At 37.2% G+C, this 18,493-nt stretch overlaps 1 protein-coding gene across 3 annotated transcripts in view; it reads left to right on the forward strand.

Annotated features, from left to right (window-relative positions):
• Positions 1-18,493, forward strand: part of LOC129767553 (cadherin-99C) — a 442,929-nt gene that overhangs the window by 40,832 nt on the left and 383,604 nt on the right. The window contains exon 1 of one of the 3 annotated variants that reach the window (XM_055768582.1): positions 2,966-2,981. The exons of the other annotated variants lie outside the window; for them this stretch is intronic. The gene's annotated coding sequence lies outside the window, so the exon portion shown is untranslated. Of the gene's footprint in view, positions 1-2,965; positions 2,982-18,493 lie in introns of those variants that run through there. 3 annotated transcript variants of the gene reach the window in all.

An 18,493-nucleotide genomic window follows, 5' to 3' on the forward strand; every position in this document is an offset into this window, starting at 1 on the left:
GTATGAAATGTCACCTCACTTCTCCATTCCTGCTAAGGATGTTTTTGGAACGCTTTTTGATAATTCCACATTCATCTGCGTGTGTTGAGTGAATATTCTCGCTTTGATATTCCAACAAAAGAGAGTCTTGAAATCGGTTGGCTTATACAATGATGGATTCTATTTTGAAAGCAAAGCACTATGTATCGGCTCAAAGAAAAGCGTCAAGAATGAAATTGACGAGAGATTTAAGAAAAGCAAAGCAAATAGCAAGCAAAGAAAAGCATGTACAAACATCATACAATTTATTATGAGAAATCTTTTTTTATGATTTATTTTGTTGTATTGATACGACTTAAGCAAACCATAAATAAGAACAATAAATTCAAAATGAAAATAAACCTTTCTTTCCATTTTTCCGTTAGTTTTTTGATACAGATTTTTTCAGAAAAATTTTCAGAATCAAATGTGGCAACCCTAAGCATTCTTATAACAGCGAGTATAGCGAGTATAGGCGTGTTGAGAATGTTTTCTTTATCACAACATGGCGTGGGTTGCACGATGAAAATAAGAATGTATGGCCACATGTCGTTCATTTCAATTTTTTATATGATTGAATATGTGCGCACGGTTATGGCTCCAATCGTAGATCTTTTCATTGATCTTTTAATCGACCTTTTAAAATTACTTTTTACTATAAAACTCTTAGTACTACTACCAAAATTTTCAGACACAATTCTCATTCAAGATTTTTCAACCACTTTTTCCATAACATGTTGCTCCGTTACATGGAATACATGTTTGATACTGAAAATATGATAGAATAAAGACAGCCCTAAGTCGGACGGATTCTTTCCTCGAGTTTTGCTCTTATCAACACATTCGGCTATCCATTTTTATTTATAAAGATAGAAGAAGATATAGGAGTGCGTTTTATCAGATTAAAAACATTTTTACTTTTTAACAATCATCAATTTCTTCGGCGCAAACATGAAATGGACAAACAACGCACTATGTAATAGGATTCTGGCAATTCACGGATCTCTTTGTGGAAATAATCGGCCGGTTTGTCGGCTAACCACGAATCGATCCAATATTTTGACTTCAACAAAATTGGAGAAGTGCTGGTCAACCAGGTCATGTTGCATCGATCGAGAAAGGTAGTAAACGGACGGAGCAATGTCTGGAGAATACGGCCGGTGGGATAGGACCTCCCATTTCAGCGTTTCCAAGTATGTTTTGACCGGTTTCGTGACATGCGGCCGAGCATTGTCTTGCTGCAAAATAACTTCATCGTGTCTTTGCTCGTATTGTGGCCGTTTCTCTAGGAACGTTAGTGCCATTAAAGAAGAAGAAGAAGAGGTCCCCCAGTTGAGCTTGATGTTGTTTTTTTTAAGCTAGTAACAAACAAAAACTTTCTTCTTTGTATTTTCCCGAAAGATTAGGCATAAAACATCGTTCTATTATGAAAAGTGTAAATTGTCAAAAAGTAACATGGGACAAATATGCGTAGAACGGCAGTGTAAGTGTTATAATCCAGAAAAGGTCTACGTACGTCTACGTAAGGTTGAGAGTTAGCTCAAATGAGGGGCACATTGACACCAATAGAAGGTGCACTTTAAAAACCAGTAAAAAATGTGAATCCGTAAAAATATCTTATAAAACTACTGTAAATCATGAAAAAGACAATTATATTTATATGTTCGGAAACATTTGAATACCTGATTTGACACAGGTCCGTTAAACTAGAGCATTCAAACAGGTGGACAAACCATTATCATATTTTCGATTGGACAAACCAACATCATTTACCCTCTATTTTCTTCTGATCCGAGAAAACGTTTGAATCTAGTCTGAACTACGCTATACTGAATGCGTAGCGAAATTAAATATGCGTACTTGTGTGCCTAGTTAATTTTGTATTCTATATTTTCTACAGTAGCGGCGTATCTAAGGGGAAGAGAAGTTTAAGAATAACGTACACGCAACGAATCGAGCGACCCACTTGTTATGATGAAACCCTAATGATCGTCATCGCCGTATTTAAAGTTTTAATTAACATTATCTGTTCCGTCCAATCTCTACACTGTCGGTCTGAGCAGTGTTTATATTACATACGGATTTTTTTTTCTGCTTCTCCGTTGCGGAGAGTGTTTCCTTCCGGTGTCAAGGTATAGGGGGATTTGTTTGTTGTTTTTAGAATCATATCATGTTCATCAAATATTTTTTTCAATTGAACGATCATTGTAGGGTTGTACAAAAAACCTTACATTCGAAATAGCTACATACATGCTTCAAAAAATGTCTTCGATTGCTTAGAAAACGAAGACAGAACATTTCCCTATCAGACACTTACGTAAAGAACGCTAGTTCGTATTGAACGTGTGCCAAAGCATGGAAACAGTATCGCGAGACGTTTAAATATTCGGGCCAAAATATGTGTTTCATTTATTATTATAACTTCACCACAAAACGTGATATTTACTTTCTTTTTTGAAGGTTACATTTGTTGACGTTGACGGAATGAAGTGAGGTAACAAGTTGTTTGGTTGTTCAAACGAAACACTGCGACAACTTGAGCTCGAGTTTGAGCGTCTCATAGTGCATTTTCAATTGACTCGGACGGAAGTAATTGTAAGTTATTGGTAAAAAAAATTGTAATCGTGGCAGTGATTGTGTTATTTGAAGCCCTTCAGGCGTGCGAATAACTAAAATAATGTTATCTGAGGAAAAAAAGTGAATTGTGTTTCTATTTCAACCGATCAGTGTTCATTCGGAACCAATAATTGAGATTCAGTTTTAAAAATACATGTTTCACTGGGTTATTACTTTCACTACGTATTCATATCTAATTAATACTCGAATGAACACAAGCAAATATACTTTTGTGATTCTAGTATGCTAATTTTGATTTTAACATGCTAACATGATTTTATTAAGTTATTAATATACGTGCGTTTTTCTCTTACAGGTAATATAAACATGCACTTCATATTGTTTGGGTAAGTTACTGTCAACTCTGATGAATCTATCTGATACATTATTATCGTATTTGCAACAAATGCAGGGGATTCAAATAGAGCAACTAAAACGTTAACCTAGCATTGCCCCATAATTATTCAGGGGAAGCAGTCCAATTTATGTTTCGGGTAATGTCGGTGTTTGAATTTGTTCCAACGAAAGTATTTAAAAAATGTTCCACTTGAAATAATTTACAATTATTATCAACCCACATTGTGGAATTAGGCTATGTTTTGAGCACTATTACCTCAACCACAGTTTCGCATTTATCCCATTGCCCAGCTGGTTCATTATAATCTGCCATGCTCCCATGCACCATGGTTTTGGGTCCGTTGAGAAATGCTTCGATTCACAAACTGGGTTTGTAGCGTCTCGACTGCTGGCACTTACGTCACTATTCGAATTCGAATTCAATCTGAGCATATTACCACCGAAAAGTGTGAATAGTGTTGTTGCTCAAACAAATTGTTTCAGTTTGTTTATTTTTTCTCCCACGAAAGAAGTGTGACTCATATTCGATCTTGTTTGAAGCTTTGAAGTCTGAAGGCATTGTGCTCTGAAACCGTGTGCACTTGTTCGCATCAATCAGTGCCCTGAATCCGAAGCGTATCGAACTTCATCAATAGGTTCTCAACGCCTCAGCAATTATATATACACAACGGGAATGCAAAAAGACAAAATACAAATAAGCCAAAAACTTGTTTGGCGTGCTGAGAGCGAAGTTTCAGGTTTTCGCCCATCCGAACTCCAAGGGAACTACTCGAGACTGGATGAGAACCGAGCGTTGGCCGAAACTGTGAAATAAAATATAAATCTCGCTGTTTGCTTGTCACACCGTGTCATTATAGACATCCAAGCCCGATGTTCAAAATTAGAAAACATCGTATCTTGCTGCGTTCCGGAGTGAACGTTAGGTTTGCGGCTCGCTGTGTTCCTTTTGGGTCGGCCTCGGCGAAAGGAGTTTCGCACTTCATGTGCAGCTCAGTGATCTCGTGCCGTGGATTGCAGGCTGTAAAGAAGGAGAGCTTTCAGGGAATATTAATTGAATAAAATATTTTTTGTTTTTTGTTAATGAAAATGACTAAAAGTAACAGCATTATGTAAGACCGGATTTACTTGCTACTTAATTTCAATGGATGTGTTCGGGGATATACACTTCAATAGTGTGATTAAAGCGACATCGGAATGTTCTGCAAAAAAACTATCGATGGGTTATACCTATGCTATAACCGCAAGGTAGACATAGGACTGCCGTTGGCTTAGTAATCATTTGTGTTTCTTCAATTAGTAATAATCGCACCCCGGATGTTATTTATTGGGTACGATGTCCTGCGCAGAACTATCTTTTATGTGTATTGATTAATATAGTGAATGAAAGTTTAAAGCCTCTTAAAAACAAAGAAGAAGAAGAAGTAGTGAATGAATGAAACGAATTCAATTGCAAACAAATCCCAATCTGTATTGGGAAAACGTTATCGCAGCAAATAGTTATCAACATTTTGCCTAATCATCAAACGAAATGCGTAGAGGTTCAGTGAGCTGGCGACATCTATCTTCCAATGCAGTCTTGAATAACCGAGCCAAAGTGATGCATTTGTACCCGCTTTTGTAGACCGTGTTAGCAAAACGAATTCCGGAGTGTAAAAATGAATGGGGGGTATAAATATACTGTGACTTGCATGTTTCTGCAATGCCGATTTTCCTAACTTCTTGTTTTCGAAGTTACGGAAAACGCAAACGAGTATAAAAGTATTCGCTGCTTGCATCTAATTTGCAATGCCAATTTCCCCAGGCTCCATTGTTTTGAAGTCTGTGTTAGGGAAACATTCCAATTTGCAAAAACGCAAGCGAGTACAAACGTACCCGCTACTTGTATCTACTTTGCCATCCGATTTCCCCAGACTCCATGGTTTTGACGTCTGTGTTAGGGAAACACTCCAATTTGTAGAAACGCAAGCGAGTACAAAAGTATCCGCTACTTGTATCTATTTTGCCATGCCGATTTCCCCAGACTCCATGGCTTTGAAGTCTGTGTTAGGGAAACATTCATTCATTCCAGCGATTATACCTCAATCGTTGCGCAATCATAACTGAGTGGCTTTCCGAGCGGCACTCGCTTATATACCGATTAATGTGATTTCAATAGCCTGTTTTGAAAGCAAGTTTAGGGCTATTGCAACAAGTTTTTGGATCAAAAAGTAACAAGCATATAACACGTAGACATTTTACCTTTCGAATGAAGTGCTTATCATACCATTTCGTTCAGTTGTTTAGGAGCTATTAACACTTTCTTTTCGTAACTTTGAACTCACACCCCAGTATAGAAATGAAAGACATAGTCCTACGTCAGTAAAAACGAAGATGCATATAAAGTTAAACAATACACAACAAACAATTTTTTAGTACGTTCAACTCTGTTACCGCGGCGACAATGGTATTTAAGCAAAAGATTACTGTGATTACTTCATCGTGTGATTTTTTCCTGGTAGCCATCGATAGATAATTCCTGCAGTTCGTGATTAAAAAAATTATTTATTTGTTTTCTATAGGATTTTTTATTCTATTAAAAAAATACGCTAAAGCAGCCATTCCATTCCAAACCGATATAGTGGTACTCAGATTTTCGTGAAAAGTGGTAGTTTTGTTCCTTTTCGCAAAACCTCATTTTTCTATTTTTACATTAGGATGCCTATTTCCATTTTAACCCTTTCAGGACCATAAGGTTACGGTACCTTATTAAATCAATTTAGCTATATGTTATGAATCAATAGGCACCCTAAAAACATAATTTATACTAAAAATTCAAAAAACTTTTACCTTTTTTTTTTTAAATTTATGGCACAAATATGTCCCTATGGTTGCTATTATGTATTGCCAGTAAAAATAATAAAAAGGTACATTCCGAAATATTAAAATAAAAAAAATAATTTACAATGGTTACGTGAATATTTAATTAATCCATGATTTTTGCTTGGGACATCGGCGTCCCCGTGGTCGTGAAAGGGTTAAATATAAGTCAAAGATCTAGTCTTCTTTGGAAAAATATAACACTTGGGGTAAAAAATGGATTTTGTTTTCGTAATTTTTTATTTTATTTGTTTTTTATAGTTTACAAGGGTGCTATAATTTTTTAATATTTTTTCTTGAAGGCTGACATTTTTTACATAACATATCCAAAAATTAGAGGGTTGTTTTTTTTTGTTTTTAAATCATGATTTTTCAAAGTTAACCAATGATTCGAAAAATATTTTGATGAAGGACTACGTCTTTCATTTCTATACTGGTGTGCAAGGTTAATGTTTCGAAAACGAGAGTGTTGTGCCGGATCAACAAGGTTTTTAGCGGTAATACCTACTAAGCAACTGAACGAAATGGTATGATAACGACTTAATTGGAAAGATAAAATGTCTACGCGTTATATGCTGGTTGTTATTGATCCAAAAACTTGTTTCAATAGCTCAAAAATTGCTTTGGAAGCAAGTTGTTGAAATCGTAAGAATTTAGCTCATTGATGATGATTGCTTTTGTGGTGATCGGAATGTGTCCCCGAACACGGACGCAAAATCAAGGCACCTGGAGAAACCGTCATAGTGAATACATGCAAGCTGTGAATTATTTCACTCGCTTACATTAGTGCTGAGGAAACCGTCATAACGAACATCTGCTGGCTGATTTCTCTTACTCGCTTGCATTAGTGTTTGGGAAACCGTCATAGTGAACACATGCAAGCTGTGAGTACTTTTCACTCGCATGCTTTGCACTCATCAGATATGTTCATTGAGAATTGATTCAAATAAATGATTGTCAAGCCAGTGGTAGTCCTACGTCCACCTTGCGGTTATATAACAGATATAACCCACTTGTAGTTTTTTTTTTCAAAAATGACATTTTTCAATAAATCATAACTTTTGAACTACTGGACCGATTCAGATGATAGATATAACAAATTAGATAATGTGATTAAATAATACCAATGAGCTAATCTTTTTTGAAAGCATGTTAAACTTGCAAAAAAATTAGATTTCGTTTTCGTTATTATTGATTGCATTTGTTTTTTATAGTTTACATCGTCTCGAGGTTTACAGGGATGCTATATTTTTTATATTTTTTTAAGTTTTGACGTAGAACTACGTCTTCCATTAAGGGTGCCAAATCAGTAAACAGGTCACGTTTTTATGAAATAAAGTTAACGTTAATTACTATTTTTGCCGCAAACGGATTTTGGCGATTTACATACCAAACGAATCGGAAATTTCCTAAGATTTGTTTGATATGCTATACACTATGATCCCATAGTCTGTATATGGTCTAAATTAATGAAAATTGGAAACATTCCCAATTCCTCATACATTTGTTCTGTCCATTTATGTGCTTTCCGAACAGAGCTGTCCATAATGAGCAACTTATCGACGAACAACGAAGGGGAAATCGTAAGATGTAAAGTCTCCGTGTACAGAAGGAGCCATCGTATATGGATATTTGTATGCGTGTGTGCGTGCTTCATAACCCGTACGTAAAAATAGTGCATCTTCGCTACGCTGAAAGCTCATTTGTATCTGCTCCCGTGTGCGTTGGCCCTGTAACGATGCAACAATCGCCTAATTTTTTATGCTATCATGGATGATTGTTTGGCGTTGAAAATTATGCAGTCGTAATGATAAATATAAACAAGGAGGGGAGATAGTGGGAGGGAAATATTCACGCTATGGTATTGATAATGAATCTCAGCTGAGGCAATTATTCTGCCTTTTTCCAAGCAGTTAACATTGCTTGTTTTCTGTCATCAATGCATTAAACTGACGCTATGGTGAAGCAGGCGTTAAGGTTGTGCACCAAAAAAGATTTGGGGAATACCAAGTTATTCAATAAGTTATATTAAGTTATTAATTTATTTGTGCTTGCGTGCCAGACGCAAAACTGCTTTCAAAAAAGGTTGCATTTGCGCTAATCTTGATAATAATGAAGCGATGCTACTCTTTTTGAGGTTGTTGAGAATAACAGATAGAGTTTATTTCGTTTATTTAGTCACCAAATTAATGTCGTTCTGAAATGTTGTATGTGAATTGGTTTCGCTTGTCAGTAGCAAAACTTTCCCCACTAAGGATGACAGCTGCGCTTATCTCGAGCATGTATTGTTCTGCGAAGACAAGAATGAATCATCAAACAATTATCGTCAAATGATTCTACAAACCAAACTGACTGGTAGAATGGTTAGTCCAAAATTTTCGTAGCATTATAAAAAAATATCGGCAGTTATAAACAAGCGACTTGAATTAAACTACAGAAATGAATGAATTAAAATTTCATGAAACGTCGAGATCTGGTGTCATCTCGAAAAAAAAATTTTTGGCCGAAAATGGACCTTCTGGGACTTAGCTTTGAGAAGCAATGAAGGTATGGAAAAAATAATTATCAAATTTAAAGAACCGACCATGTACATTTTGTTTATTGGTCCAAAAAATGACCTGTGCGAAGTTTCAGCTTAATCGGACATGATTTAGGGGTGCCTCAAAGCACTCTAAGGTTTATTTTTTTTGGCCATTCGGGCTAAGTCCCAAAAAGTCGATTTTCGGCCAAAAATTTTTTTTTTGTGATAACACCAGATCTCGACGTTTTATGCCTTTTTAAGTCATTTGGCATCGAAAAAAAATCTATTTTTCAAATTTCTTATACTCCCCCCTTGGAAGATTTTCGAGGATCAAAAATCAAAACTTTGAGCGCTTTGAGGCACCCCTAAATCATGTCCGATCGAGCTGAAACTTTGTACAGATAATTTTTTTGGACCAATAAACAAAATGTACATGATCGGTTCTTTAAATTCGATAATTATTTTTTTTCCATACCTTCATTGCCTCTCGAGGCTCAGTCCCAAAAGGTCGATCTTCGCCCAACATTTTTTTTTTTGGTGATTACACCAGATCTCGACGTTTCATGCATTTTTAAGTCATTTTGCATTGAAAAAAAAATTTTCGATTTTCCAAATTCCCTTTACTCCCCCTTTAGAAGATTTTCGAGGATCAAAAAATCAAAACTTTGAGCGCTTTGAGGCACCCCTAAATCATGTCCGATGGTGCCGGAACTTCGCACAAATAATTCTTTTGGACCAATAAATAAAATGTACAAGGTCGGTTTTTGAAATTTAACATAACCATTTTCGCTGCCACCCTAATGTACATATCCAAAAATCAGAAATATCCTTCTATATTATATTAGATTGCATTATGTTATATTACAATATTTTTCATTAATCTTGTTGGCGAGCCATGAACAGGGCCGACCATGTAGCCGAGTTTCTGTTTTGAAGATGTGTGCGGGTTTTACTTTTTGTATTAAGATTCTAGTTCCGAAAGGTAGATTACTTTCTTTTACACAGCTATTGACGTGACAACAATCGAAAGGTGGCATAGTCTTGTTTGTCACGAAAACATGTATTTTTTGTCGGAAACTGCAAGTTGCTTGCAGGTTTTAAACTTTCTTGTGAATTGATCGGCAAAAGCTGCAAAATCAACAACAAATAATCACAATTTATCAAGGCTTTCCATACAGCTACAACTGGATTATCGATCGGAGGGATAGAGTACATGTGTAATATTCAACAATTTTGTATCATATAATTTTACTAACCGATTTCCCCACCAGATACCATGTGCACGAATAGTAATAGTAATAGTAATAGTAATAGTAATAGTAATAGTAATAGTAATAGTAATAGTAATAGTAATAGTAATAGTAATAGTAATAGTAATAGTAATAGTAATAGTAATAGTAATAGTAATAGTAATAGTAATAGTAATAGTAATAGTAATAGTAATAGTAATAGTAATAGTAATAGTAATAGTAATAGTAATAGTAATAGTAATAGTAATAGTAATAGTAATAGTAATAGTAATAGTAATAGTAATAGTAATAGTAATAGTAATAGTAATAGTAATAGTAATCACAAGCTGCGCCAATAACACTGACTGAGTGTATCCTATGGCTTACCTACCGTACTAACACATTTCCTAAATTCCCGAGATATTTATGAGAGGTCGTTCTCTGCAGTTCTCTTAAGTAAATGTCGAACTAACATTCCTTCCCTTTCCTTAGCAGTTACAAGGACGTGGCCAGGACCATTCTTAACTGTCTAAGAGATATTACCAATCGTCAGTAACGGATGGAGGCGAGCTTTTGACGTAACAGTTCTGAATTCGTACCACCTACGATATTGTGCAACTTGCTCAATGCTAATGCTAATGCTAATGTACATTTCCAAAAATCAGAGAGAGAGAGAGAGACATTTCTTCTTCCGGTTATTGTATTTTTTCTTCTTTCTGTACTATAGTGACTTTCAGCACTTTTACGTTTCGTAGCGATTCCGTTTGTTTTTCTTCAATGCAGTCAAAACGGTTCCCGGTAAGCGGAAATTTAAGTTTCGGGGCCATATCTGCAGAGTACGGTGGTTGTTCAATCACATTCGTGCCATTTTCGGTCAAAAATCGGTTCATTCATTCGATGAGCTGATGAATTATCGTGGTGCAAAATCGAAATGTTATCCTTCCACAAATCTGACCGTTTGCGACGAATTTTCTCTCACAAACACCTCTTAACGCCAAGGTAACACAGTCGACTCTCCCTAACTCGATATCCTAGGAACCATCATGGAAAATCAATATATGAAATATGTTGAAATCGTTAGATAACTTCAACCGTTCAATGCAGATTAATATGTGTGTATCCTTTAATAAATCCTCATTTTATAACTTTCTTCTTGAATGGCGTTCACGTTCCCTGTGGAACTTTTGCCGTCTCAACGTATGCATTAACTAGCGTCATTTAGTAATACTAAGTTGAGATTTCTTCAGCCAAATTACACGCCTTGAATGTATTCCGAGGGGCAAGCTCTAGAATACGCGTGACCACAGTGCAAGTCGAAGGAAATTTCTTAGACGAAAAATCCCTCCGACCAGAACGGAAATCGAACCCGAACACCCGGCATGATAATGTGAAACGCTAACCACTTGGCCACGGGTGAACATCTCATTCTATTAGCATGCACGTAATAAGCGATCACTTCAAATATTTTACATTTTCACTATGAATGAAATAAACTTATGCTTCACTGGTTCTGTTTCCCCAAAACGGTCAAATGTCACATTCACTGGTGATTTATTTCTATGACTCTGTGCCATCCTTTTTCTCGCCACCATAAATAAGTTATGCCTAAATGCGTGAGCTTTTCGGAGCAACGCATAAATTCAGATCATTAAATATGTATCTTATGGAAGCGTCTTCTTATACCTATCGTTTCGATTTCAGTTCGATCCGATCTGATCCGTAACAGATTCTACGAATGCTTCTCAACCATCTTTCAACCACAGCGGGCGAACTCGCCGGCCGATGGCCGCGGGTTTCGTAATCGTACGCGAAAGCTCGCGCTTCAATCATTAGTCATCACAGGGTGAGATCGCGCAGCATACATTGTCAGATCAAGGCGGGATCGTTTCTACCCAGATCGCCAGATAACCGTACACCTTAATAGGTGAATTTACATATGGCTACATCACTGTTGACGGGTTCCGAGTTGAAGCCAATCAGTGGCGAGGTCACCTTCCGTTAGTCTTCCATGGCTATTATAAACAATAGCGTGCTCCCGTTGCGCCGGGAGAGCGCGGGTGGTAAAAGAGCAAATCATTTATCACCGCCACCAGACCCCGGCGTTATATCTTCTCGAATTCGATTCATGGCCGGGAGTCGCCAGAAGAAGAGTTCATTCAACGGGAACGAGACGAAGCACTTAGAACGCGAGAATCGCGCCGAGCACTTATTTGCATACACTTCTATTCTGATGGAAATGCTGAACTCATCACAGGGTGTAGCCGCAATAATAATCATCTTTGCACGACACACTTCGAGATCAAACCATTCCTCTTTCTCTTCTCCGCTTGGTAGGAAGCGAGTTATGTGTAATCTTTCGGCGATGGAATCACGCGGTTGTATAAGTGCTTTTCAAGTTCAATTATCCCAGCCCCAAAAGAGAACCCGTGAACCGACTTAGGACAGATCGCGGACTTGCGGGGCGTCGGGAGATTCTCGAGAACACTCCACGAGAAGAACAGGCTTACTGTGCGCCTCAGGATGGAGATATTTCACATGGAGCACCTCATTTGTCTGACAAACAAAATGAAAGGTGTTCGTTTGAATATGTTTTGTGCGATGTGGATTGCACAACCAAAATTGTTGTATTTTCATGCGAGGCTCCAATTGATATTATTTTGTCTTCATGAATGTTACGCAAGATTACCAGAAGTCGGATAGTTCACGTTCCAAGTACTCACGATCGTGACAGCAATGAGTAATTCAAAATCACACTCTGAAAACAATACTTCAATCGAGTACGTGACATCTGAGCATAACGGGAGTTTTCCATGTATGTAGAGTGTAATAGTTATCACATCAAACATATTTCTTTTGCGGTATTAACCTAGCTTACGGGTTTATTTAGATTTCGATTATTTTTCAACTGTGTCATTGAATTAATCCAGCACAAATCAATCTTTGGGAGATGGTTTGTGAATATTTCCCAAAGACAATTGCTCAGAAGCCTGTTCTGATTTGACATAACCAAAACGCTGTAATTTGCTTGATTAGGAAAAATTTAAGCCAAAACACATCAACAAATATAACGCGTTTCTCGTTGTCCTTAAATTAGTTAAACGAATCACAAATTGGATGATATGCAAGTTTGCCAACTATCAATACCACGATATGGATGACTCTCTATATAAGGGATGGCCAAACGGTAGTCCGCGGTCTACCGGTCGCCTGCGTAGGTACTCCTAGGTGCTCGCCAGCTGGTCTAGGATAGTGTCACCTCCAAAAGCAATGGATTAAATATCCTACCACATTTTTATGCTTACCTCAATAAAACGTATCAGTTGTGAAAGAGTACAAACTTCTTCATTGAAGTTTGTGTTTTAATATTTTCATTCCGATTGTTAGTTATTTAATATTGACACATCCAGTTGTTCGGCCATAACTTGTAATAAAGCGAAAAATTGTCACTAGGAACAATTCAAACATTGTTTTCTCCAGACATATAACTTGTTAGATGACCAAATTAAAATACTGGAAACATCCGTAAACAAACACAATTTTGTTTTTATTCATTTTCGAAATCTTATAATTATTATAAACAATTTTTTTTTTAGAAGAAAACTTCGCCTTTGAAGACTGCGAACACGGGTTTAATGAAGTATTGTTTCTTTAATTTTGAAACTATGATAAGTAATGCAATCTTTCAAGAGATATATTCATGGATAGATCAAATAGTAAATGAGAAAATTTCTAAAATCAAATATTGGGCTCTATTATGTAATTCAAGTTGAACAGAATTTTGCTTTCGGCATAATTTATCGAGCTGTTTGGTTTGCTTGTAAAATTCCTGATGTTTTGCTTTTGGAAGCATTCCAGCAATGTTTCAAAATATACAATTCGCCGACGTTTGAGAAACAACTCGATTCGATAACATTCTATTCACAAAATATGTAAATTTGCTCGGTGTGATAGTTATAGGGATCGAATCGACCGTTACGACCTAATCACTCCTCCGGCATTAAAATCACATGTTCAAACAGTATTTTTTTTGCGGATGCAATGGTGTTTCTTGAAGCACATGTGGGTTTGCATTTGACCAATAACGTATATTTTGCCATTTAGCCAGAAATGAGCCTCATCACTGAAGATGATTTTGCGATAAAAATCATCATTCTCTTCAAGATTCGCCAGAGCCCAATTGTAGAAGTTTCGACGATTCATATGGTTGTAAGGATGTAGCCCAAGATCTCCTCCGCTCAAATCCGCCATATTGAAGTTTGGGAGATGCCCAATTCTTGAGAACGCCATGCAACTGAGTGATTTGAGTCTTGTTGATGTTTAAAAATGTTTTATTTTCCTTATTTCAATAGTTTTATGATTATTGTAAAACCAATGTTTTGGTCTTTTTTCTTACCATATACCATTGCTCAAATACTTTTTCCATTTGAGATCCTTCAGTTCAGTTGTGTTATTTAAATAGGCATCATTTCGGTCATGCAGAATCGCCGCATCGCTCGTTTTCAGTTTGTACGGAACATAATTTCCTTGCTTTTGGATATACCATGAAAATAGCTTGCCATGTTACTTCCAATGATTCTGCAAGCTCTGTTCGCGTTTGACACGAATTTTGATCGAGTAATGTCTCTAATTCTTCGTCTTCAAACCTTTTCGGTTAATCCGGACACTTTTAAATCGTCCAAACCATTCCCTACAAAATTCATGCGGTGGTGCAGAGTCACCATTAACTTTCATAAGCATTCGATGCGCTTCAGTTGTACCTTTCTCCCAACGGAAACAGATCATCAAAACATCCCGCAAATGGAGTTTACTTGCAACGAAATTCGACACTTTCAATGGAGCTTGTTTCGCAAAACTCAAAGGCTTGTCAACAATATTTGGCTGATAGATGTCGCCACCTCACGATTCAGTGGAAATTAGCTGTCGCCGTCGATTTTTTATAGCACCTTGAGCTGTATTGTGAAGCCGGACCAAATTGAGTTGCACAGCCAATAACCTATCGTAACCCATGAATGATGATAATAATGCCTATGAAACAAATGTTTCAGGGGCTGTAAATTGTTTTAAATGAGGTCTGGAGCATATGATGGTTTTGATAAGCTATGGAGGTGTATTTTTATGATGTACAAAAATATTATTTTATAAAAAATGTCAAAAATATTATACGAAAAACGGATTCTTGTTACGAAACGTTGAAAATCTAATGACCCATTCCATGAGGTTATGCACCAGAGAACCAAATTTCAAATCTAGTGGTAGGAGAAAATTGAAAACTTTATTTGAATAAGTACTAGTTACATCATAAATTCTTTGAAACGAATTTGATTTTTATGCACCAACCTTCGAGAGAGGCGAGTTTAAAAAACTACGTAATTATATTTAAAATATTTTAGGTTTTCACTATTCTTATGTTTTTCGAGATATCTCTGCACTTGCTTAACCAAACTTCATTGTCTGTATATCATTGGATAGATAATTAAATAATTGTTTTAAAAGCCGTAGGTAGACCTAGGTTTCATTTTGTAATTTGTGAGAAAGAAGGATTTGAAAAACAGGTATTTTGAAGCGTTGTCCCGTCACAAAAATAAAGCACTTTTTTGTATTTTATCAGATGAACCTAAGTTCAAACATTTTTAAACTTGGGTTTCTCTGAGCAAACAATGAGGGTCAACAACCCACAAAATTTGGTTAAGATCGGTCCACAAATAGAGGAGAAACAACTGTCTCCAGAAGTTGTTGTAACGTCACGCAAAGTGTACGATCCATTCCAGCATGATGTGACAACATTTTGACTCACTACAAACGCTTGTTTTACGTTTTCATGTATAAATCACACAAAATTAAACAATGTTATAGTAAAATTGAGGAGCTTTCCTACAAGAATCATCAGTTGGAGAATATTTTATAGTTAGATTGGTTTGTTTTCAGTAAAATACTTTTGTTATGTCGCAACACCCGACTATTAGCTGTTTCCGACTTTTGAACATTAATGTTGTAATTTCAGTTCCCTTTCAAAACATACAAATGAACTTTCTGCTATGCTTTGTCAACAATAGATGAACTTTGTTTCAAGAATATAGAATATAATCGACTTCCGGTTTGCTGATAATACACCCATACCTCGCTTTACGGCCTAGATACGTTCCTGGGCCGCTAAGAAAAAAGCCGTATAACGAATCAATTATTCCAATACAAATTCATACAAACTCTATCGGATCGGTTCCAAGCTCGGTTCGTTAAAAGCGGTAGACCGGAAATGGCATGAAATACCACAATACGAATGGTGAATGGTAGAATTGGCATATATCCATGGGTACGCGGAGAAGAATGAAAAAGAGAATAAAGTTCGACAGTGACCAGATAGGATTTAAACGAGTGGAAGAGAATATTTGAGTGGTAAGAACTTAGCCTTAGAGAGACGCGTGTGGAGTTAGCGCACATACAAATGCACACGCAAACGTCAACGGTCAACGATCAAAGTCCACTTCAAAGTCAAAGTCATCTTCAACATGAAAACATAAACGCCCTTGCGCACATGCACACGGATGCATATAAAGAGTTTATCAGAAGTATCCGATATCAAAAGCAAATGCGTTCCCCCGGTGGTGAGCGCCACTCGATGAACCAGGCGTGTGCGAGCCATTGATGGCAAGAATCGCGTCGTGAAAACTGGGGATCGATTTAGGACCACCCCGACTTTTCCCAAATAATAGCATACCGTGTACTACAAGTAACGGGTAGATTCAATTTATATTACTTATTTTGATAAACATCACATAAGCGATTAAAATGGCCTTATTTTGTAATGTTTCGCAATCTAAAAGAACATTGAGCTTGAGCTTCAGCTTGGATAGACTGTACAATTCGTAGTTGCTCTCCGTGATTGACCTGAACCAACCAAATTGCACAAAGAACACACAGAATGATGCTTGGGACTAGCAAATCATTCTCGTTGTGCAATTTTTGGTGATTCGAGCTTTTAATGGTCAATAACGACGCCGGCCACGTCCTCAGAGTCACCAGGGGAAGGGAAGGAATGTTAGTATGATATTCGCCGCCCGAAGGCCAGAAGGGTCGCCTCTATAGCGTGGTTCCCTAGCGTTTATCATGGAAGGGATAGTTGTTAGTGGGAATGGTTAAGAAAAAAATCAGGATTCACTGTGGTAAGTGATGTGATTCTAAAATCTTAAATTTAAATTTTTTTGAATTTTGAAATTTTTAATTTTTAATTTTCCAAATTTTTAAACTTTTAAGTTTTTAAATTTTAGAATTTTTAAATATTTAAATTTTGAAGTTTTCAGATTTTCAGATTTTAATTTTTTGATTCTTAAATTTTTAGAATTTTTAGTACTTAGATTTTAACACTTTAAGCCCCAACTCTTTTCTGCTGCTCTCCCATTCCGCGCGCATCAAGAGCATCTGCACAACATCAGTATCGGTCGGGAAGCAATTCGACTAGAAAATAGTAACACTTTGTGAAACATCCGAAAACAAACCGTACATATTCTTTTTTTATCTTTCTACAGGGTTTTCCATTTCGGGCTTCCGAAAGTATACAGCCCTGCGCTAACAACCGTTTGACATAGCTGTCAACCAAAGCGTCATATCATTAGTTAAATGTCTGCCATTTTACAATATGGATCGTTTTAGCATCGCACAACGTGTTAATTTTGTTAAACTATACTATAAAAATGATGAAAAACTGGCAAATGTTTTTCGAGCATTACCGACGTTCTTTGGTCGTCATGGACGGCATACAGAGCACACAATCGCTAATGTAGTGCGTAAATTCGAACAAACTGGATCCGTAGCGGATATTGTGAAACCTGTGCATCATCGTAATGTGCGTTCGGCCGAACATATTGCTGCTGTTGCTGCCAGTGTGGAGGATGACCCGAATGTTTCGATTCCACGGCGTGCTCAGCAATTGGGCTTGTCAAACACATCATTGTGGCGAATTTTGCATTTGGACTTGCACCTACATCCATATAAAGTCCAACTGGTACAAAAATTAGAGCGTGGTGACCATGGAATGCGTCGGGCATACGTCGATTGGGTGAACGAACAACAGCAGCAGAATGCTGAATTTTCGCATCAAATTTTCTTCAGCGATGAGGCACATTTCGAGCTATGTGAACACCCAAAATTTCCGTATATGGGGCTCAGAAAATCCACACATGATTGTTGAGAGGCCATTGCATCCGCCAAAAGTCACTGTTTGGTGCGCATTATGGTCTGGTGGAGTCATCGGGCCGTATTTCTTTGAAAATGAGGACGGCGAGACGGTAACTGTGAATGGTGAGCGCTATGGCCGCATGTTAACCGTTTCAAATTTTTTTTTGCCACAAATTGAAGATATGGATACGGATGACATGTGGTTTCAGCAGGACGGCACCACGTGCCACACAACACGACCGAACATGGCCATATTGCGAACGAAATTTGAGGGACGCATAATTTCGCGTTTTGGTAATACCAATTGGCCGTCTAGATCATGCGATTTGAACCCGCCAGACTTTTTATTTGTGGGGTTATGCGAAAGACCATATCTAACTCTCCGCAAACTCTTGAACATTTGAAAGACAACATTCGTGAAGTTATGACCGAGATACCGCCCCATATGTGCCGAAAAGTCATCGAAAATTACCTGTTTCGGATCAAGGTGTGCGAGGAAGCCCTAGGTGGACATTTGAATGATGTTGTATTTCACACATAATGGCATAAACCAAACTTTAATTTGAAATAAAAGTTTCATCGAAATTCGAATTCTAAGTGTGTTTTATTTCAATTTACTTTCGGAATTTAAAGTTGGAAAACCCTGTACAACTGTCAGTCCCAGTCAGTCAGCACCCTCCCACCAAAAAGGTTAACGCCAGCCACTATGGGTCGACGCTGGGCT

This window comes from Toxorhynchites rutilus, chromosome 1 (genome assembly GCF_029784135.1).
Source record: "Toxorhynchites rutilus septentrionalis strain SRP chromosome 1, ASM2978413v1, whole genome shotgun sequence".
NCBI lineage: Eukaryota > Metazoa > Arthropoda > Insecta > Diptera > Culicidae > Toxorhynchites > Toxorhynchites rutilus.